The 22,664-nt window shown below is 37.7% G+C and overlaps 2 non-coding genes across 2 annotated transcripts; both read right to left on the minus strand.

The window, feature by feature from the left end:
• Positions 1 to 1,480: 1,480 nt before the first annotated feature.
• Positions 1,481 to 1,552, minus strand: Trnaa-cgc (transfer RNA alanine (anticodon CGC)). The gene has a single exon. It is a non-coding gene; the product is annotated as a tRNA-Ala (tRNA).
• A 14,366-nt stretch (positions 1,553 to 15,918) lies between these two features.
• Trnaa-cgc (transfer RNA alanine (anticodon CGC)) lies at positions 15,919 to 15,990 on the minus strand. The gene has a single exon. It is a non-coding gene; the product is annotated as a tRNA-Ala (tRNA).
• Between the last annotated feature and the right edge of the window lie 6,674 nt (positions 15,991 to 22,664).

The following is a 22,664-nucleotide window of genomic DNA, read 5'->3' on the forward strand; positions in this document are numbered from 1 at the left end:
CTATTTTGTAAATTGTAGAAATGTTATATTGCAAAACTTAACTAAGATTTGTTTGCCACATTGCAAAATCAACTGGACAAGATGGGCATGACTCTTGGCTTTATACATTCAACACAAACATATTGGTGTCTTCATTGTGTTTATTTCATTCATAATGGTTCTTTTAAAGATACATGAACTTGAGTATATACTATTATAGTTTTCTAAAGTAGTTATTCTCAAGTATTTACATAAAGAAATAAGTATGTTTATTATATATTTAAATATCTTAATTTTCAATGCACAATTACATAATTACTGTCTCATTCACAGCCCAGTCATGCTGGGGCAGTAGGTAGTTTGCATTCCCTAATAAACAATATGTTTATTAGGGAATGCTTACATCAGATCAGAAACTGCTCCAAGAAGAGTTTAATGGCAACAGGATGACAGCACTTCCATCCCTCACAGTGCTTTGCCAAGCATTTCCTCCTCCTGATGTTTTGTCTAGTGGTGGTTGGCTGGATGAATGACATGTATCCTTTCCACAGCTCCCTCAGTTCCTAACCTGTCCTAAAAAGGGTTTTTATATATCAGGCTGCAGAAGCAGGACATCAGCATCAGCTTGCCTAGTTTGCTTGTCTTAGCAATGGTAGATAAATAAATACTTGTTTCCATTTTCAGTGTATTTTTTTATGTGAACATAAACAAAGTAACTTATTATCAATATTCCAAAGCACTCTACTGAATCAAAGAATGAAAATAAGTGCAAGACAGAAATCACATAAATGGAAAAATTCATCAAATTCATTGTCCAGATTGCAACCTTAGTTGGCTTTTCAGTGCTGAGACAATCTTTTTCTGGGTTTCTAACAAACTCTATCTACCATTTCCACAGGCTGTTTCTAACCTTTGCTACTTTTCTTGTCCTTCTGTGCTGGATATGACCAATTCTCCTGGGTAGAAATCTTGAGATGTGGTGAAAAATAAAATGACAATTAGGTTAGTAAGTGTAGCACATGAGGAAATTATTTCTAGGATGACCCTTGGATACCAAAGTGCAACACCCACCCTCAATATTAAAAGAAAAACCACATTACCTGGCCTGTCTCCCAGACCTACCACCTACTTTCCACAAAAATAAATAAATAAATAAATAAATAACTACTAAGACATATTAATTTCAGATTGTTTCCCATTGTAAGTGGGAATGGCAAGGTCTCATTTTAATACAGGTTGGAACATTATTTGATATGCAGCTGTATTCCCATTTCCTGGATTGTCCCTCTGGCACCGCTCACAACATAATAAAACACCCCAGGGAACGCTACAGGAAACAGAAAAGTAGGTTGCTAGTTAAGCAAATGGAAGATAAATAAGCATAAAGGCAAGATATAGCTCCAGTTAAAGGAAATGATAACGAAGGAATTGAAACTAAGTATTTAACAATCGTAGCTCAAAGCCTGAATTAAACCAAAATGGCAATAGAAAAAAATCATCCTGGAGATGCCGGGGATCGAACCCGGGGCCTCATACATGCGAAGCATGCGCTCTACCACTGAGCTACATCCCCTGACACAAGATAATAGTGGGATAGAATTCCTGTCCTGTTAAAACCCCGAAGCATTTTGCGTAATTACCTTGCTATTTTGTATCCAATTTGGAAGTAGAAGACTCCAAGCAGAAGTCCACCTAAAGTGTCATACAGATTACATCCAAATACTTTTCCAGAGCACACCGACAACATCCAGCTCATATCGTTACTAAGAGCATAATACAAACCTAGAAGCTTTAGCACAATGGGTCCTTTATTTACCAAGTAGAATTCCAAGCTGAAAGAATTAAGGATTCCTTCCCCCTCTTTCCAGTACTCTGAGGAATGTACCGCCAGTCAAGGCTCATGGAAAATGCAATCCAAATTCCTTGTGGCTGATTTAGGTTGAAGGGTCAAATGTATCTTTGGAGCTGTCGCTCCCTCTTGGTCCTGATTGGAGAAGAAATTTGTTCATGCAATTGTGAAAATTCTGCCTGATCTTTGTCCACACAGGCGACGGATCAGCCCGCACAGACCATTTAGCCCACTGACATCGGAGCAGATCTGTGAACTTTGACTCCTAGGTCCTTCTCAGTCTCTGTGCAGAAGAATCAACCTGGAATCAAACAGCGTTAGGCCGAATCTGCGTGAGCCAGGAGGAGCAGCTGCTACAGCGCAGCAGCTCCGCTGTGATTCTTTAAATTAGCTGTACAATTAAGACTGCTGAGCCGCTGGAGGCACAAAGGTTTTTAGCTTTTGGTTCAGAAATTCTAAAGCAGAGAATAATGGCTCTTCCAAGACTAGGAGAGACAACAACAAAAGGAATGATTCATGAAAATAAATTATGTAATTTACAAGTTAGACTTCATTAAAATTAAGAACGTAGGCTCTGGGAAAGGTACTTTCAAGAGAATGAGAAGACAAGTCACAGACTGGTAGAAAATATTTGAAAACATAAAGTCCTGATAAAGGACTGATAGCTAAAAATATTCAAAGAACTCTTAAAATGAATCAATAACAAAACAAACAATCCAATTAAAAAATAGTCCATCAACAATGAAATACTATACAAACCTATCAGAATAGCCCAAATCCAGAAAACTGAGAGTAAATGCTAAGGGGGATGTGGAAGAATAGGAATTGTCATTCATTGCCAGTGGGAATTCACACTAGTACAATCTCTTGGAAGATAGTTTGTCAATTTTTTATAAAACTAAACATAGTCTTACCATGTAACCCAGCAATTGCATTCTTTGGTATTTACCTAAAGGAGTTGTAAACTTCTGTCCACATAGAAACTTCCACACAAATGTTTAAAGCTGCTTTATTCATGGTTGCCAAAATTTGAAAGTAGTATGTGAATGGATAAATAAACCATGGTACATCAAGACAATAAATAGTATTGAATGCTGAAGAGAAATGAGTTTTTGAGTAAAAAAAAAGACACATGGAAAACTTAAATGCATATTACTAAGTGAAAGAAGTCAATTTGAAAAGCCAGTTGGACTCTATGAGTCCAACTAATGACATTCTGGAAAAGCCAGAACTTGGAGACAAAAAGATCAGTGATTGCCAGTGCTTAGTGAGGGATGAATAGTCAGAACACAGAGGACTTTTTAGAACAATGGCAATACTGTATATGATACTGCAATGATGGATACATGTCATTAGACATTCATCAAAATCCATTGATTGCTGAGAAAACTGGAAAGCCATATGTAGCAAAATGAAATTAAACCTCTGTCTCTCACCCTGCACAAAACTCAACTCAAAGTGAATCAAGGACCTAGGCATTAGACCAGAGAACTTATGCCTAACAGAAAAAAAAAATTAGGTCTGAATCTCCACCATGTTGGCTTAGGAACCAAATTTATCTATAGAACTTTGAAAGCACAAGAAGTAAAATCAAGAATCAATAAATGGGATGGTATCAAACTAAAAATCTTCTTTTCAGCAAAAGAAACAATCAAGAATGTGAAGAGAGAGCCTACAGAATGGGAGAAAATCCTTGCCACCTGCACCTCAGATAGAGCATTAATCTCCAGGATATATATACACAACTCAAAAAAATTAACACCAAAAACAACAACAACAACAACAAAAAACCCCCAAAAACCCAATCAATGAATGGGCAAAGGAACTGAACAGACACTTCACAAAAGAAGAAATACAATTGGTCAACAGATATATGAAAAAAATTTCAACATCACTAGCAATTAGACAAATGCAAATTAAAACTACAAAGATTTCATCTCACTCCAGTCAGAATGCAATTATCAAGAATACAAGGAACAATAAACATTGGTGAGGATGTGGAGAAAAAGGTACACTCATATATTGCTAGTGGAACTGCAAATTGGTGGAAAGCAGTTTGGAGATTCCTCGGAAAATTTGGAATGGAACTAAGATTTGACTCAGTTATCCCACACCTCAGTTTATACCCAAAAGACTTAAAATCACATACTGTATATGTAGAGCTGTTTTAGATTCACAGCAAAAGTGAGTGGAAGACACAGGATTCTTATATGGTATCTGCCTTCCCTCCCCTGGCACAGTGGGAATTCTTTTCAGTGGCATCACATCAATACTATACTATATGTTATAAGCATCAATGTTTATAGGAGCTCAATTCACAATAGCTAAACTATGGAACCAAGCTAGTTGTCCTTCAACAGATGAATGGATAAAGAAAATATGGCACATATACACAATGGAATATTACTCAGGCATAAAGAAGAATAAAATTATGGCATTTGCTGGTAAATGAATGGAGCTGTAGACTATCACGCCAAGTGAAATAAGCCAATTCCAAAAAACCGAAGGCTGAATGGTCTCTTTGATATGCAGATGCTGACTCAAAATGAAGCAGGAGAGGTTTATTGGATTAGATAGGGGGAATGGGGGAAGGAAGGGAGGATGGGAATGGGAAAGACAGTAGAATGAATTGGACAGCACTTTCCTGTGTTCGTATATGAATGCATAGCCAGTGTAAGTCTACAGCATGTACAACCACAAGAATGGGAAGTTTTACTCCATGTATATATGATATGTCAAAATACATTCTACTGTCATATATAACAAAAAAAAAACATATAAAAAAAGGAAAAAAAAAAAAAAGGGTAAACCCCAGGGCTGAAGTTGTAGCTCAGTGGTAGAGTGCTTGCCTAGGATGTGTGAGGCACTGGGTTCGATTCTCAGCACCATCTATAAATAAATAAAATAAAGGCCCATCAATAGCTAAAAAAAAAAAAAAAAAGCCCTAATGTAAACTATGGACATTGATGGTTATGATGTGTCAGTGTAGGTTCATCAAATTGTAACAATTCTACCACTCTGGTGGTGAGATAAGTAGGCTCCTGGGGAGAAAGAAAAAGAGACTCTTAATAGATGGAGATCTGAAAATAGGAGAATCCTCAGTTATGTTTGTCCCATCAAACATGAACAAAACCTCCAGTATATGCTTGTAACAGATCAACTAGAATGAAAACATAATGAATTTAAATGTCACCAGATTTAAATACTTCCATAATGTGCCCACAACTGATTTATGGCTAGACTGCTTAACCAAAAAGAATCATTCAAATCCAAAATTTCAAATGATTGCCATGAGATTTGATTTTCAAAAAAAGTTGCCAGAAAACCTGCATATTTCTTCCCAGGAAAATCATATATGCAATCAAAGATTTCAATTCTGGGAGCCTCACTTGTCTTCTCTTCTCTGAGAGGCAAGTGATGCTTGCACTCTGCCTTTGGGACATATATTCATTTGCTGTCCTTAAATATTTAAACCTCTTATTGTGCCTTGATTTTATTTATGTGTCCTGGAATTCTTTTCAGTGGCATACACCAAAAACCCACCAAGGCAGAATTGAAGTCTCATTGCTCCCTTGGAGGAATCCTCTGGGACCGTTGTCAGTGACAGTGGAACAATTGTGGAGGAGGCAGTGCCAGGAGAGGGAAAGCAGATACTATATAAGAAATTTCTGTATCTTCCACTCAATTTTGTAGTGAACCTAAAACTGTTCTAAAAATATAGATGATTAAAAAAAAAAAAAAGGAAATGTGGCCTCAAGAAAAGTGACATGGAAGGCATGCCATTCCATGCACATCCTCTGCCTGCATTCTATCCATAAAGAAGAAGGCAAAGAAAACAGTTTCCAGTTTTATGCTATGGCTGGACAAGTCAGATTGGCCAGTTGGTACAGGTAGGGACTTGCTTCTAGATGATGAAAAAAAAAAATACTCTGCCAAATATGATCACAATCCAGGTCCAATTCTCAGGCCTGGTTACTTAGGACATAATTAAAGAGATGCTAATGCCTTTTGCTCCTCCTTCTTTCACAATGACTTCCTTCAAGCAGATAATCCCTTTTCAATGTTTTCTTTTAAAAAGCCAATAAGTGAAGTAAGCCAATCCCAAAAAACCAAAGGCCAAATGTTCTGATAAGTGAATGCTGATCCATAATGGGAAGGGGGGTACATGGAAAAAATGGAGGAACTTTGATTGGGCTAAGGGGAGGAAGGGGGTATGGGGGCAGGAAAGATGGTGGAATGAGATGGACATCATTACCTAGGTATTCGTTCGTATGACTGTATATATGGTGCAATGCTACATAGCATACAACCAGAGAAATGAACAGTTGTGCTGCAACTGTGTACAATGAATCAAAATGCATTCTGCTGTCATATATTCCTAATCAAAGTAAATAATTTTTTTAAAAAAGGCAATGGGAGTGGGTAGTCTATTGAAATCTACCCAGCTGCTTACACTAAAGCTACATGTGTCAAGGTACTCCCATCAGGGAAGGACTTTGTCACTGGACAATCTGAGAAGAAAATCTAGCTCTTCCAATAGATGATAAAAACAGGTGTACTTCCTCAGTTCATTAAATTAGAATACTATACAATGGAGAAAATGAACTTAGTATTGTTAAAATTTACTTTTTTAAAATAGCATATTTTAGAGTACTTTAAAGTTGACAACTCAACTAAGTGGAAAATATAGATATCCTATATGCCCTCTCCCAAACACACAGCCACAGCCTTTATCTATTGTGCATTCAATTGGTTAATATTTTGTTGAGGATGTTTGTATCTATGTTTGTTTTTTCTTCTTGCAATATCTTTGTCTGGTTTGGGTATTAGATAATTCTGGCCTCAGAAGCATTCCCTCTGCTTCTGTCTTCTAGAAAATTGTAGAGAATTGGTATAATTTCTTCCTAAAAATGTTAGAATTCATCAGTGAACCATCTGATCCTAGTTCTTTCTGTTTTGGAAGGCCTTTAATTTCTTTAATAGATATAGGCCAATTCAGATTACCTATTTACTTTTTGGGGAGGGTACCAGGGATTGAATTCAGGGGCACTCAACCACTGAGCCACAACCCTAGCCCTATTTTATATTTTATTTAATGAGACAGGGTCTCACTGAGTTGCTTAGTGCCTATCTGTTGCTCAAGCTGGCTTTGAACTCGTGATCCTCCTGCCTCAGCCTCCCAAGCCACTGGGATTATAGGCATATACTATGGTGCCTAGCTTGTTTATTTCTTTTTGTGCAAGTCAATCAGTGTATTTTTCTCCCTTTTCCTTTTTACTGTAGAATATTTCGATATGTAAAGAGCAAAAATATTACAATGAATTCCTACGTATCCGTTACCCTACGTATCCGTTACTCACCTTTATTATCAACTGATAGTAATCTTGCTTCATAATCAGAGTTCTGATGTGTAGTTCTATTCTTGTGATGATTAGAATGAAGCAGAAGACTCATACAACTTCAGAGACTGAGTCATGAAAGACAAGGTAATGTATTGTAGAGCAATAAAGAACTAATACATTGGTATATATTTATTTCCTATTTAGTCTTTGTATGAACTTTCTTATTGGATTTTTGTTGCATCTATATTATCAGAACACAAATACAATTTTGCTCTTATATTGTTGAGAGCCACAGACAAGTCAAGATGGCGCCTGGCATTTTGCCAGAGGGAATGGTTTGTGAAGTAACACCAGTGAGCCATTAAGATGATAGAGATTCCTTAATGACTGACTGCTGTGTCTAGATTATGTCATTTAAGTTAAGCTGTGTGTAATCATTAAGATGATGAGGATTCCTTATTGGTTGACTGTTGTATCTAGTTTATGTTAATTAAGATAAGCTGTGTATGAGGCTGGGGATGTGGCTCAAGCCGTAGCGCTCTCACCTGGAATGCGTGCGGCCCAGGTTCCATCCTCAGCACCACATACAAACAAAGATGTTGTGTCCGCCGAAAACTAAAAAATAAAATATTAAAATTCTCTCACTCTCTCTTAAAAAAAAAAAAGATAAGCTGTGTATAATCAGTTAAGTGTATATATACCTCTACTCTCCTACAATAAAGCGGCTCCCACTCCTGCTGTATCAATCTTCACAAGTTGCTCATCACCCCCCGGTTCGTTTGCCCAGCCATACTGCAGCATTATATTATTTCAATATTGATATCTCTCTCTCTCTCTCTCTCTCTCTCTCTCTCTCTCTTTCTTATAGCATTGCTGCTTGACATGACTTTATCTGGGCAAGTTTTTAAGTGAGATAATGATTACATTTTTAAACGTATGAAACTTGTCATGCTAAAGAAATTTTCTACCCTCACAAATTTTCTAAGATGACAGGTATAACAACAGAAATCAATATCAACTTTAAGAAGTGACTTTTGGCATTAATGATAGTGTTATAAAGTACTGGACTGAACAGTCTCTAAAGTGAGACATAATCTGATTTCCATCTTGGCAATTGTCAGAACTAAATTAGTTATCCACACAAAGTGTATGAATGAAAACCACTTCATAATGGGTGATTATTTATGTATATATAGGTATGTGTGAGTATATACATAATTTATATTTATACTATAATGTATAATATTATATCTCTATGCATATATATATATATTTGTTAACACCATAAAATTTATTTTTTGCTAGTATCTAAATAATTGAAGACTTGTTCTTATTTTTCTAAATAAGTTCAATGACAAAGTAAAATGGAGTTAATTATCACAAGTTAATTGTTGGAAAATAATATTTTAAACAGTATAAATTTAATTTCTTAGTTTTTAAAAAATATTTTTAGTTGTGATGGACACAATACCTTTATTTTTATTTATTTATTTTTAAATGTGGTACTGAGTGTTAGCATAATTGCAGCCGTCTTCCTGATCCCCACTGTCACTTTATGAATACTGTTTTTATTCCCAAGAAAGTAGCCTGAGATAAAACCTACCAGCCTGGAGACATTCTGGTCTCTTCCTTTTCCCTCATTGAGAGATTGAAGACAACTACTGGCCCTCGAGATGGGGATGTACTGGTTTCCCTGTTCTCTCCTTGAGAAGATAAAGGGACATGCTGGTTTCCTTGTTCCCCCTCTGAGAGATAGGAAAACTGCTTGTCTCTGTTTCCAAGAAACAAATTTGCCTTCCAGAAGATCAGGAGATGCTTACTTTGTCAGTTAAAACTAAACCTGCCCCTAGTGTGGGGCCATGATTCTAGCCTATAAAAGGTAACATTCAAGGAGGAGTTGTTGTTGTTCTTCATTGCTGGCTGCTGCTGTCGCTCTCTTTGTGCAGAGCAGCATTGTATCAGGCTCCTGACAATAAACCCGCTTCTTATCCTGGGTTTGTGTGTGATTAGTCCTGCACCACTTTTCTTTCACTGAGGATTGAACTCAGTGCCTTACACATGCTAGGCAAGCACTCCAACACTGAGCCACAACCCCAGCTCCCTTACAGTTTTAAAGACTGAAATCCAAGTTCAGGGTGCTAGCAGGTTTGATTTCTGGTGGATTCTTTCTCCTTGAGTTGTAGATGGCTGCCTGTATATTATTTTTTATGATAAACATAGTTTCTATCCCACTTTTTCCCACGGCAACCGTCATTACCATGACCATTGATTTAGGGACTAGTATCCTTGGAGAACCATATTAACTTCTGTTCTCTGCAAGTTTGTTACTCGTAGATAATAATTTTCAGATATTTTAGGAGGTGTTTTATTTTTTCCTCCAATATTGGAAAATATTGGAGGAAAATCCCTTCTATTACAAGGGATTCTTGAGGAAAACTGAATTGTTAAAGCAAGTAACAAAGTATCCTTCCACTCCTCAATATATAAATAGAGAGAAGAGGGCTGGAAATACAGCTGAATGACAGACAGAGTACCTCCCTAGCATGTGTGAGGCTGGGGTTCAACTCCTCATACTTTAGGGACAAACAACAGGGAGAGCATACTGGTAAGGATGGTCACTTGTCCGAAATGTAAAAGTATCATATTCCTTTGTTCTAGTCCTTTCAAGATTGTTCTGTTCCTTCTGGTCCCTTTATTCTAAATTGCAGAAATGATTCAACTTTGGTATTTATTTGACTTAACTTTGGCAATTCACAAATTTAAAAAGTGATAAAAGTGTAAGAATTCTTTTTGTCAAAGATTCTGATTGGAAACTTGGGACATCGTTAAACAAATAACTTTTGTATGTTTATAAGGAGCCTGAACTGAAAAACATGTGAAATTTGTGGGGGAAATAATATTGTATTATTTATCCTCCATTTCTTTGAACTCTTTGTCTTTAGCAATTGACACAAGACCTGAAATGAAAGGAGACCATTAATCTTGCCAACGACCCACATAGTCGAGATGAACTGTGTTCAACTGTTGAACTGTGTTCAACTGCTGCAACATTAAGCTAAGAAAGAGGCAAAAAAACCACATGACAGAAAAAGTAGTTTTCAAATCAAGGGAGGGACGGCTCTATGACCTTAAAGGTCAGCTTCCACGCTGGAAAGAACACTGGAAAAGAGACTGTGGGGTGAGCCCACGTTTCCTTTATTTTATAGTGGAGACATTAGAGGGAGGATAAGGTTTCAAGGGTGGAGTCTTGCTTCCTGATATCTCCTGGTCAGCAGATTGATTGACAGCGAGTCACACTCATCTCAGGTACTGTGTGGGATCTGAGGCAGAGCTAGAGGCAGAGGTGCACCTGCATCATGCATTCATTCCATGACAGGGAGTTTGCAGAGCCACACCTAGCCCTTCAAGAGGCTACTATGCGCAACACAATCTACACACAGTGAATGACACAGCTTGGGACACATTAAATTGTATATATGTGAGTGAAGTATGATATTGTAAAAAAGTAATTCAAGATTTGCAGTCCTAAAAACTAGATCTTTAACTTAGTACTATTTAAAAGTTGGTGATATAGGCAATTTCTGGAACATACTTCATTACTCTTTCCATATCTGTAAAGCAGGGTTATGTAAAAGTTTTTTTGTAGTATCAGATGATATCATACATGTTGTATGCAGTGATATCTCAACACACTCAAGTGATATTCCAATATAGTTTCTCTAGAACATCTTCTAAAACAGCACTCAGTTGGCTTCTATTTCCTCTCAGGATATAGGTGAGTTAGACTTCAGTTTCATATGTTTTGGGGACTTCTCAATACAGTATACTAGGCATTGGCATGTTTTGTCTTTTGTGTAAGATTTTGGGTTCCTCAGAAAATTCTGTGACTTAAGGATTAACCACACTGCCTTTCATTGAAAAAATGTTTCAAGAATGTTGTGCAAAGAAAAACTGGGCCCTTGTTACAAAAATTCATAAAATTATTTATGAGATATAGCTGGAGGCAAATGGGAATTTTTTTTTATAAAAGAAATAAGCAAGAGTCTGCTTGGAATATAGTTTGCTCCAATCACAATGCAGAGGAATGGTTTACCAGAAACAGCTGACATAATCCTAGTTGTGCTTTACACCAACCCCAGAACCAAGTTTGAACCAGCCCTGTCCCCATACACAAATATGCGTGCCTGCACACATTTGCATATAACACCATCTTAATTCTCTCCCTCAGTGAGGCCTGTCCTTTTTATGTTTCCTATTCTCACATTCCAGCAGCCTGATGAGCCTTTTAGACCAACTGGAGAGGCAAGTTCTGTCAGACAAATGATGTTCCTTCTCCTTCCCAAGCTTAATAACTGTCATGGGATTTCTGAGAACATGAAAAAAGACTCATATAGGCAAAGGAGGGGGAAGAAACTAGTAACAGCCTCACCTGGGTATATACCCATTTAATGAGTTTTCTGGGGAAGTTCCAGCAATGTTATGCTATCTGGAATGAATCTAGAGCTAAAATCACCGTAGTTTACCATAAGGTTTTCCATAAATACTGTTAGTGAGATCCTAATCTTCAAATCAGAATGAACCCTTTTAAAATTCTCACTGTATCTCTTTTCTGTAGCTTCAAAATAAGAATTCCAGTCAGAGATTTCTGCAGAGTTGCAGTTTCAGAGTTTTCTAAATACCTTCACAAGATTGTATCTTAAATTTGTAGGCTTCTTAATCAAACCCAAATTCCTCCTTCATTCTGGTCCCATCTAACCACCACAAAGCAAAAAAGAAAACAACCTACCAGCAAGCAGAAGAACATCTTCTCTCATTGTTTGCTAAAAGGTACCACCATTTACACTAGCAAGAAGATGGGTTTATTTTTGAAAATTCATTCTCTATTCTGCTTTTCAAACAAAACCTTGATCTCTTAAATTTAGACCTACAAACAAAATCCTGAATTTTTAAAAGTACTTTTTAAAAAATTTTATTCTTTTTAGTTATACATGAAAATAGAATATATATTGACATATTATACATACATGAAGTATAACTTCCCATTGTGGTTGTACATGATGTGGAGTTATACTGGTTGTGTATTCATATACAAATATGGGAAAATTTATGTCCATAAAATCCTGAATTCTTCAGGCTGTTAGTTATTTTTCTATCCAACTGTTCAACCTCAAACCCCAGAAATGGGAAAGCCCATTTAGATAAATCTAAAGAGGGGGAAATACCAGCAGTTTATGTCTGAACAGGGACTTAAACCCTGGATCCTCAGATTAAAAGTCTGATGCTCTACCAACTGTGCCGGAGTACGGCTGCAGCAAAATAACGGGGGGGTGACGAATAACTTGTGTACGTTGATACAGCAGGAGTAGGAGCCCTTTATTGCAGGACAGGAGCAGTATTTATACATTCCACACAGCTTATCTAATTAGCATAAACTAGATACATCAGTCAACCAATAAGGAATCTCCATACTTAATGGCTCCATGGTGTTACTTCACAAACCACTCCCTCTGGCAAAATGCCAGGCGCCATCCAGACTTGTTTATAGACTCTAACATTTCCCCCTTTTGTTTGATTTAAATAACGACCATAATGGTTTTTACAGAAACACCATAAATAACCTGCTACAAACAGAAAGGGAGGATACAAAATGCCACAATACCAAGCCAATTGATGGCTCCATGCAAGAAGCCCTTGGAAAAATTATACCAGCAATGACACTGTTAGCAAAGATACCGAGTTACAATTTGTTATAGATTACAGTTTGTTGTCTCAGTCCAGGTAAAGCAGTGTCTCAATAGATTAACTCACAGTCCAGGTAAATCACAGTCCAGGTAAGTTCTGTAGGCAGCTAGCTTGATCCGAAGTCTCGTCCGGTTCTCAGCAACACTGGAAATTCTTCCACCTTGGTCTTTACCGGCAGTGGGACGAAGGCAGGAACTCTGGATGGCTAAAGAAAATCCTATAGCATTCAACTAAGAAAACAACCTTTTGAACAATTTAGTACATTATCTCAAGGTTTTTTTTTGCATTTGAAATAAGCATTAATAGTGATCATTACTCATCAGCTTTCAGGTGTGGGAGAACCATTGTAGCTTAGTTATTGGCATTGAAAATGACCAAACATCAGGGACGCCTGTAGCATCTTCTGCCAGCTGTAGCATCCTGGGCAGCCCCAGATGGCCCTGGGGAGTGTCCCGGACTCAAACTGCTACTGGGCACAGGGAGCAAGAGCCTGCGAGACTGTGCCTCCAGGTCAGGTCTAGATTTGGGCTCGCAGCAGTGGAAGAGCCAGCTCCCCGGCCAGGAGGCGGGGAAGGGCCAGTCGCCGCCGCCTCTTGGAAAATCCTTGCTGGGCTGTGACCGGCTTGCACACTCAGCAGCAGCCTCTCCGCTTCATGCACCCTCCGGTAACGAAAAGTATTTAGTAATAGCCTTTTGCTGCAACTTTTTTTCTGATAATCCTTCTTCTTCTGAACTTTCTTTTTCTTTCTGACTAGAGTTCCTGGGCTCTTATCAACACATGCCCTAACTATTCTTGGTTCCACTGGGGTACCTTCTTCCCTTAGTAATTTACTTCTCACCCCTTCCATATTTTCATCACAAAGACAATACAATACACTGAGACAAAACAAGACACAAACATACTGTATCAATCTTTTCCATTTTCTCGAAATGGCCATTTTTCCTCTCGCCCTATCTGCCTAGGGACGAGCAGATTGCTCCCTTCCTATCTATGGACGGGCAGCTTTTTTTTTTTTTGTCACTTACCCCCGAGTGTCCCGGGGCTCCCCGTAACGGGCCACCATCTGCCGGAGTACGGCTGCAGCAAAATAACCAGGGGGGTGACGAATAACTTGTGTACGTTGATACAGCAGGAGTAGGAGCCCTTTATTGCAGGACAGGAGCAGTATTTATACATTCCACACAGCTTATCTAATTAGCATAAACTAGATACATCAGTCAACCAATTAGGAATCTCCACACTTAATGGCTCCATGGTGTTACTTCACAAACCACTCCCTCTGGCAAAATGCCAGGGGCCATACAGACTCAGCCGTGGCTCTCAGCACAACTGAGCTACCCAGTCTCACCTTACTCCTAATTCCCTGATAACTTAATAAAGCTGAACACATTTGTTCATTGTCATCTACTCCAAGGCAATATATGTATGCTCCCATTCAATCATTTGGCTTCCTTGTTGTTTCTGGAAAGCCACCAATACCAGATGCTACTACATTTAAAACAAAAACTCAACCACACTGATGCCTTCTGAAGAACTTAGATATATGCAGACAACTCAGACACCTTCAAAAGTTGACAGAGTTTGAGTAAAGAAAAGTGGGACCTTCCCACAGGACAAAACTTTTTTATCTTCTTTCCTTAAAGTACTTAGGGATCCACATTCCAGCCCTCTTCTTCCCACTTTGCTAACCCCAACCTAGCCTTATCACTCTTACCAAGTGCTCATCACTTCCCTTTCATCTTGGGTTCACTCCACATCCTCTTAAGTAAAATCTTTCCAGTAATTCAAGCAATGCCATCCAGGTTCTGGGTGTTTGACTTTATTGGCCGTGTTTCCCATATATGCCAGATTTTGAATCAAGGGAAGATTTTGAAATGATATAAATCACGATTCTTGTATGCAACGTGCTTTCAGTCTTCACTCAAAACTCCTATAGCGGTTGTCTATCATACAAAATAGTGGCAAAAGGAGAAAAGCATGGACCATTTTCACTCAGTGTTAAAGTTTGAGACACTCTAAGTATACAAAGTACTGGTTCATTTCATAGATCATCTTTTCCCTTGCCCTCTCCTTATTCCGCAGAGAATTCCATCTAAAAGACTATGTATCCAACAGTTAATATTCTCCCTCCTCCCCACTGTCTTCAGTTTTTCAAATCTAAACTTCAGCAATAAACACACACACACACACACACCCCTAGACTGGCTAAACATATACTCTCACTTTACATGTTAGGTTTTGTGAATTCTTTCAGTTTCTCTCGCAAGGACCTAAATTTCCCCAGGCAGCTTTTAACTTGTCTTCTTTATATCTTTCTGTTTTACCTTTGTCATCTTTGGGGAAGGTTTGCAGGAAAAGGAAACTGGGGAAAAGGGGAAATCTGAAGACCTACCTAAGAAAATGCCCCAGTCCAGATAATTTCCTTGGTGATGGAATGAAAAACCTATCAGAGTGGGCTGTGGGACAGCCTTGGAGAATGCTGACAGGCCAGGAAGATTCCTAAAACAAAAACAAAGAATCTCAGAGTCCAAAATCAGTTGAAGGGCAAGCTATTATTTTGTTTTTCAGAAATACATATCAGTGACTCCTTATTCACCCAATTCTTGTGGATTCTTTTCAGTCTTTATGCTATTTTCACTTCAGACGCCTTCTCTATAGCCAAAAAGGAAGTCCACATTGCTCAGAAAACTAAGAGAAAATTTCCATGAGCTATTTCTTTTCCTCTTCCTCTTTTTATACACTCCTCCATGACATGCTAAATAAAACCAAATTTGAATAGGGTAGTGGTTATTCAGGCTCTTGCTTAAGAAGTCATAGATCCTGGTGGGGATGATTCCTACTTTGTCCTCTACCCTCTTTTGCTGATGCCCTGCCCTAGGATGTGCTAATCCTCAAGGAGTAGAAATGAGAGAGTGCTAAATCTAAACCACTAGACTTCCTTTTCTTGTGACTAAGGGAAATACAGGAAAGGAAATGAGAGGAAAGTGGCTGATAAAAATACTTCTTGGAGGTACCAGGAATTGAACCAGGGACCTTGTACATGCGAAGCACATGCTCTACCACTGAGCTATACCCCCTAATTGATAGGCAATTCCAATCTTTCTTAAAATGTCATTACTATTATATACTGTCTGGTGAGTTCATCAGAAGAATAACTGCCTTGTAGTTTAAATAGCACATTTCTGATTCTAGGACCTTCTCACACCTTAACTTGCTTCTAGGTCCACTTACCAGCAACCACATGAAAGTACCTTGTCTCTATCAGGCAAAGATCCAGAAAAATCTCAGGTCTCCAACACATGTCATGGCAATACTGGTTCAGAATGAAGTGCTCCTTAGTCCAGAAGTAGCCTCCAACTTTAATCCAGCTGGCAAATTGAGCTTTACACAGCATTGCATCAGATGGAGAGCCAACATTCATTTTCCAGCTGACTCTCACAGCTGATCCAGGAATCCCACATACTAAGATCATCTTCCTTAGTTCTGATTCCACACTCCATCTTTATCCTCATTTGAGGATTATATCCACAAAACATTTTTTAAGAATATTTATTTTTTAGTTGTAGGTGGACATAATACCTTTATTTTATTTTTATAAATAAAATGGTGCTGAGGATTAAACCCAAGTGCCTCATGTGTGCTAGGTGAGCGCTCTACCATTGAGCCACAACCCTAGCCCCAAAGCATTTTTTTTAACAACATCAAAACTCCATCAACTTTAAGTAATGTGACAATTCCCCCTCCCCCCCCCTTTTTTTTTTGCCAGAATTAACAAGGCAAGGGCAGATGCAAGGTGGTCAGAAAAGTTGGAGGACCCCGCAAAAGCTGTCAAAAGGCCTTTCCTCTGAGAACCCATTGACATAAGGAAAAGTCCTGCTCTACAGATATTTGAAAGAAGGAAGGAGAGGCCTGGAAATTTTCAAATGGCACCTGCCATCTGTGAATTGGAAAATCCAAAGGTTCCTGAGTACTGCAAAGCAAATAGGATGGGATTGTCTGGGCAATGGCACAGATCATGGCTTTGGATCACTGGCTGCTTTCAGTTTGGCTTATATGATCAATATGGAGATTGCTTCTTTCCTGAACCTTTCAAGATCCTTGCATAATTACGACAGAAGTATTTCAGGCAGGTTTTCATCTGAAGACTTAAAATTCTGAACAAAACTATTAATTGGTAAAGCCAAGGAACCTTGAAGGCATGCAATTTCCATGTTCCTGCTCTTAGCCCTCTGGAAGATTTCCTTGAGAAAACGAGTGCAGGCGGATGTTTGTGAATAAGTTATAGCTGCCAGAGGAGATTTTATTGTGTAAATTGTGGGACTTTCTATGTTGAAAAATAAAACCAGATCCCTATCACTCACCCTGCACAAAATTCAAATCAAAATACATTAAAGAGTTAGGAATTAGACCAGAAAACTTGCAACTTCTAGAAGAAAATATTTCAACATTCCATCATATTGATGCTGGCATAGATTTCCTTATTAAGAACCCCAAAGGGTAAGAAATAAAACCAAAAATCAATAAATGAAATGCCATCAAATTAAAAAGCTTCTAGATAGCAAAGGAAACCATTAAAAGCATGAAGAGAGAATAGGGGAATATAGAATGGGAAATAATATTTGCTAGTACTTCACTGACAGGGGATTAATATCCAAAATATATAAAGAATGCAACAAACTTAACACCCCCTCCAAAATAAAAATAACCCAATCAATAAATGTTCTCAAAAGAAGAAACACAAATATATGAAAAAAATGCTCAACATCTCCAGCAACTGGGAAAGTGCAGATAAAACTACACTAAGATTTCATCTCACTCCAGTTAGAATGGCAATTATCAAGAATACAAATAATAATAAATGTTGGTGAGGTTAGGGGTAGGGAAGGTACACTTATACATTGTTGGTGGTTCTGCCGACTAGTACAACCACTTTGGAAAGCAGTGTGAAGATTCTTGAAAAAACTAGGAATGGAACCACCTTATGACCCAGCTATTCCACTTGTTGGTATTTTCCCAGAATAACTAAAATCAGTATATTATAGCAATATAGGCACCTTGATGTTGACAGAGGCATAATTCACAATAGCTAAAGTATGGAATCAACCCGATACCCATCAATAGATGAGTGGAGTAAGAAATTGTGATAGATAGAGTTCTACTTATCCATAAAGAAGAATAAAATTTTGGCATTTGCTGGTAAATGGATGTAAATGGAGAATATTGTGCTAAGTGAAATAAACCAGACACAGAAACTTAAAGATCAATGTTTTTTCATATGTGGAAGGTAGACTAAGATAAATGAAAGGAGGAGAAAAGGGTAGGATGTCATAAAAATATAGGGAAGATCCTCAGTGTAGAAGAAGTAGTAGAATGGAGGGATGGAAAAGGCAAGGCAATGCAGAATTAATTCTTTTTTTAATATTTATTTTTTAGTTGTAGTTGGACACAATACCCTTATTTTATTCATTTATTTTTATGTGGTGCTGAGAATGGAACCCAGGGTCTCGAAGGTGCGAGGCAAGTGCTCTACCACCGAGCCACAACCCAAGCCCCCAGAAGGAGTTCTTAAAAAATCATTATGTGCATGTATAAATATAACACATGGAATTTAACCTTTATGTGTAAATAAAAAGAACTAATCAAATATAAATAAATAGATGAGTGAAAGGAAGTCTAGTAGAGTAGAGGAAGGAGAATGGAAGAGAGAAGAGAGGACAGGAAAGAAGAGGGGAATTGTGAACTGAAATCAAATTCCATGTGTGTATGATTTTGTCTGGATGAACCCAACTATGAGGTAAAACTATAATACTCTAATAAAAAATGTGGGCTTTTCAAATTTTGGGGAATTTCAGACTCTTAATCTAGGACTCTCCCAACTGAGTGAAAATGTCTACAATTTTATGTTCACTGATGTGTGTGGAAAGCACTTCATTCTTTCAGAGTTCTTTCCCTTTATTCAGAAGTCGGAATAAATATCCTGCCATATTTGGTGATTGATTCAAATTACTGCCATCTGTGTGTGGATGGAAAGTGAGGGCTTGAAAAATCAGTGGGTAGGTTTTCTGCTCCTCAGTTTTCACATAGGCACAACTGGGAATACAAAAGGCTCTATTTACAAAGATCCCCAAGGGCCTCCTCCACTCCCCATACTTCTTTCATTTTTCTGTTCTTCAATTTACAGTGAAATAAACCCAAAGGAGTGTGATAATAAATTTACAGTGAAATAAACCCAAAGGAGTAAGTTCACACTTACTCCTTAGTAATATACGGTGATGATATATGCAGACCTTGAATAGATTAGAATTCACATATATGACCAAATAATTTTCCACAGGGGAAAATAAAAATTTTTTAAATAAATGGTTCTGGGAAAACTGTATATACACATACTGAAGAATGCAGTTGGACCCTTACCTAATACTATACAAAAATATTAACTAAAAATGTATCACGACCTAAATGAAAGGCTTAAATTTATAAAATTCTTAGAAGAAAGCAGGGCAAAATCTTCACAGCAGTGAATTTGGCAATGATTCTTAAATATGACATCAGATGTAGGCAACAAAGGAAAAAATGGACAGAATGAACTTCATGAAAAAAAATTAAAATTTATGCATTTGACAAAACACTATAAATAAAATGAAAAGGCTATTCAAAGAATGGAAGAAAATATTTGCAAATCACATAGCTGATAAGAGTAAATATTCAGAATGTATATAAAGCTCCCCAAACTATCAAGAACTAAAACAATTGCATTTTTAAAACAAGCAAAAACCTGAATATATATTTCTCCAAAAATAATAAACAGATGACCAATAAGCACATGAAAAGATACACAGCATCACTAATGATAAGGGAAACGTAAACCACAACTACACTGAGATACTACCTCACATTTATTAGGATAGCAAATAACAAGTGTTGATGAGAATGTGGAGGAATTGGAATCCTTGTACATTGTTGGTGAGAATGTAAAATGGTACAGCCAGTGTGAAAAAGTATGGAATGGTTTTAAAATAACAAAAATAAAACTACCACATGATCCAGCAAATTATGTATATAAAAAAGGATTAAAAAACAGTCTTGACATATATGTACCCCCATGTTCACAGCAGCATTATTCACAATAGCTAAAATGTGGAAGTAACCCAACTTTCCATTGACAGATAAATGGATAAGCCAAACTGGTGTATATATATATATATATATATATATATATATATATATATATATATATATAGTGGAATATTTTTCAGCCTTAAAAATGGAAAACAATTCCAGAATGTACTACAACATGGATAAAGCTGGAAGTGATTATGTTAAGTAAAACATTCCAGTCACAAAAAGACAAATATTTGTATGATTTTACTTTGTAAGGTACTTAAGAGTAGTCAAGTTACAAGCAGAAAATAGAATGGTGGATGCTAGTGTATGGGAAAGGGGACAATGGTAATTATGTGATGGGTTCAAAGTTCCAGTTTGCAAGTTGAAAAGAGTATTGGAGCTGGATGATTGGTTATGGTTGCACAAAAATATGAAATATACTAATGCCACCAAACTATACTTAATGCCATTGAACTTAAAAATAGATGCTAACAAATTTCATGATATGCTTACTTTACGACTAAAAAAAAAAAAAAAAAAAAAAGTGAGGGGGGAAGAATGACCAAATGTGGAGAAGCCAGGAATAACTGAGGGCACTGAATTCTGTTTCTCACCGTGCCTTTCAGAAGTGAATGCAAGAAGGTATCTGTGAATTAATACAAATGACCTGAAAGCCAATAATTCATTTTGATCCAAACCAACAAACTTCCATAGGAAAGACTGGGAGCTAAATAGGCTCTACCAACTGAGGTGTTTTTTTTTTTTTTTTGGTTTTGGTTTTGTTTTGATTTAGCACACTGGAACATTCCTACAAATTATTTTCTCATCTGTCCAGTTTTCATGCTTTAAGGAGCCTTGGGAGTTCTTTCTTGGTATGTCCACCCACTCTCTAGACTAGTCATAATTCTCCAGGACATGGATACAAATGACTTTTTACATGCCAGGCATAAATGGATGCATATGGAAGGAGAGTGATGCTGCAGTCCGGCTGCAGCAAAATAACCGGGGGGGGGGGGGGGGGGGGGGGGGGGGGGGGGGGACGAGCAACTTCTGTAGACTGATACAGCAGGAGTGGGATCCGTTTATTGCAGGACAGGAGCAGTATTTATACATTCCACACAGCTTATCTAATTAACATAAACTAGATACATCAGTCAACCAATCAGGAATCTCCACACTTAATGGCTCACTTTTGTTACTTCTCAAACCACTCCCTCTGGCATTTTGCCAGGCACCATCCAGACTTGTTTACTAACTCTAACATTCCCCTGGCAAAATGCCAGGTGTTATTTTGACTTATTTACAGACTCTAACAGAGTGAAGAGTAGGCAAAAGAGAAGAAAGTGAAGTCCTTGTCCTTCACAGTCTGTGTATTGAAATGGGCATGGGGAGGTAGAGGTACAGGGGTAAATCTAAAAGAAATTGCCCAGGACTTCTTACACAGCCTGCTCCCCTTTCTGTTGGTGTTTTTGTTTTGTTTTGTTTTTTGTTTGTTTTTTTTTTTTCCTTCTTCTATCACAACTGAGTATTTAGTACTAATTCATTTTCATTCCAAGGGCCTCCATTCCTCCCAATTTGGAAGCTTCAATACAGTAGAAATATGCAGACATACCATCCCAAAGGAAAGAGTGTTAATTCTAACGTAGTTGTGCTAAAGTAGGTAGATTGAGAGGAGTCAACTCCACCAGGTTAAAAAGTACCAAGAGTATACATGGAGATGCTAGGGATTGAACCCAGGGCCTGATAAATGCTAAGCATGAACTCTACCACTGAGCCACACCTGCTCTCTACAGTCATTACAATTCTTAAATACCTAGATACTGCAATTGTCTGCCAGTGTTCCCAGACATAAGCTAAAATGGCAGAATCTGTTTTTCAACTCTGCTGCCCGGAAACCCTTAAATTTCATTCTGGATGGAAAGTTTCCATTAATCCTACTAGGATCTTTCATAACTATAGAACCAAACCCTGCAAGGACTATTTCTGGCACTTACTGAGTGACAGCTTTTTTTCACTACCAAGGAGAGTCCCAGAATGGAATATTCTCTTAAAGCATCAACTTCCTTCTTTTCTATTTAAGAGCTGCCAGGAAAACATAAAAGGTAATGTTGGAGAGTACAAAAACCTGGATTTAGATCCAGGTGGGGAGATACAAGTGAATTGGAATCAATTCACACTATCAGTGAAATGAAGAGAAAAGAATGTGTCATTCACAACTGTGGTAAACTGATATGTATAGCACTGTTGTCTGGAAAAATGAAAAAGCATTCTGCCCAAGATGCTTGCCCTAAGTTTGAGAGCCCTAGGGACTAAAGACTCCAGTGAAAGGATTAGAAAAGGCACTCTTGTTGATTTAGTGCCTCTTGCAGACAGAATCCTTTCTCCAGTGAAGCAAAAATGAAGGAAACAAGAGAAAGGAATTAGCTCTTTATAAAGCCTCCCTATATCTGGACAGGTCCTCAAACCCTATGTGTTCCTGGGGCACAAATGTAGACATTTCTGCCTTTATTCAAAATGTATAAAACTCTGAGATTCATACTAGTTGACCTGAAGTTCTTAGAAAGCTCAAGTAAAACCAATTTCAAGTTACCAGCTTCCAGATGAGGTGATTATTAACTGACTTTTGCCCTCTGTCCACATGGAGTCT

The sequence above is a fragment of the Marmota monax genome, unplaced genomic scaffold (assembly GCF_021218885.2).
Source record: "Marmota monax isolate L192 unplaced genomic scaffold, Marmota_monax_Labrador192_F-V1.1 WCK01_AAM20220418_F8-fsc00280, whole genome shotgun sequence".
NCBI classification, from domain to species: domain Eukaryota; kingdom Metazoa; phylum Chordata; class Mammalia; order Rodentia; family Sciuridae; genus Marmota; species Marmota monax.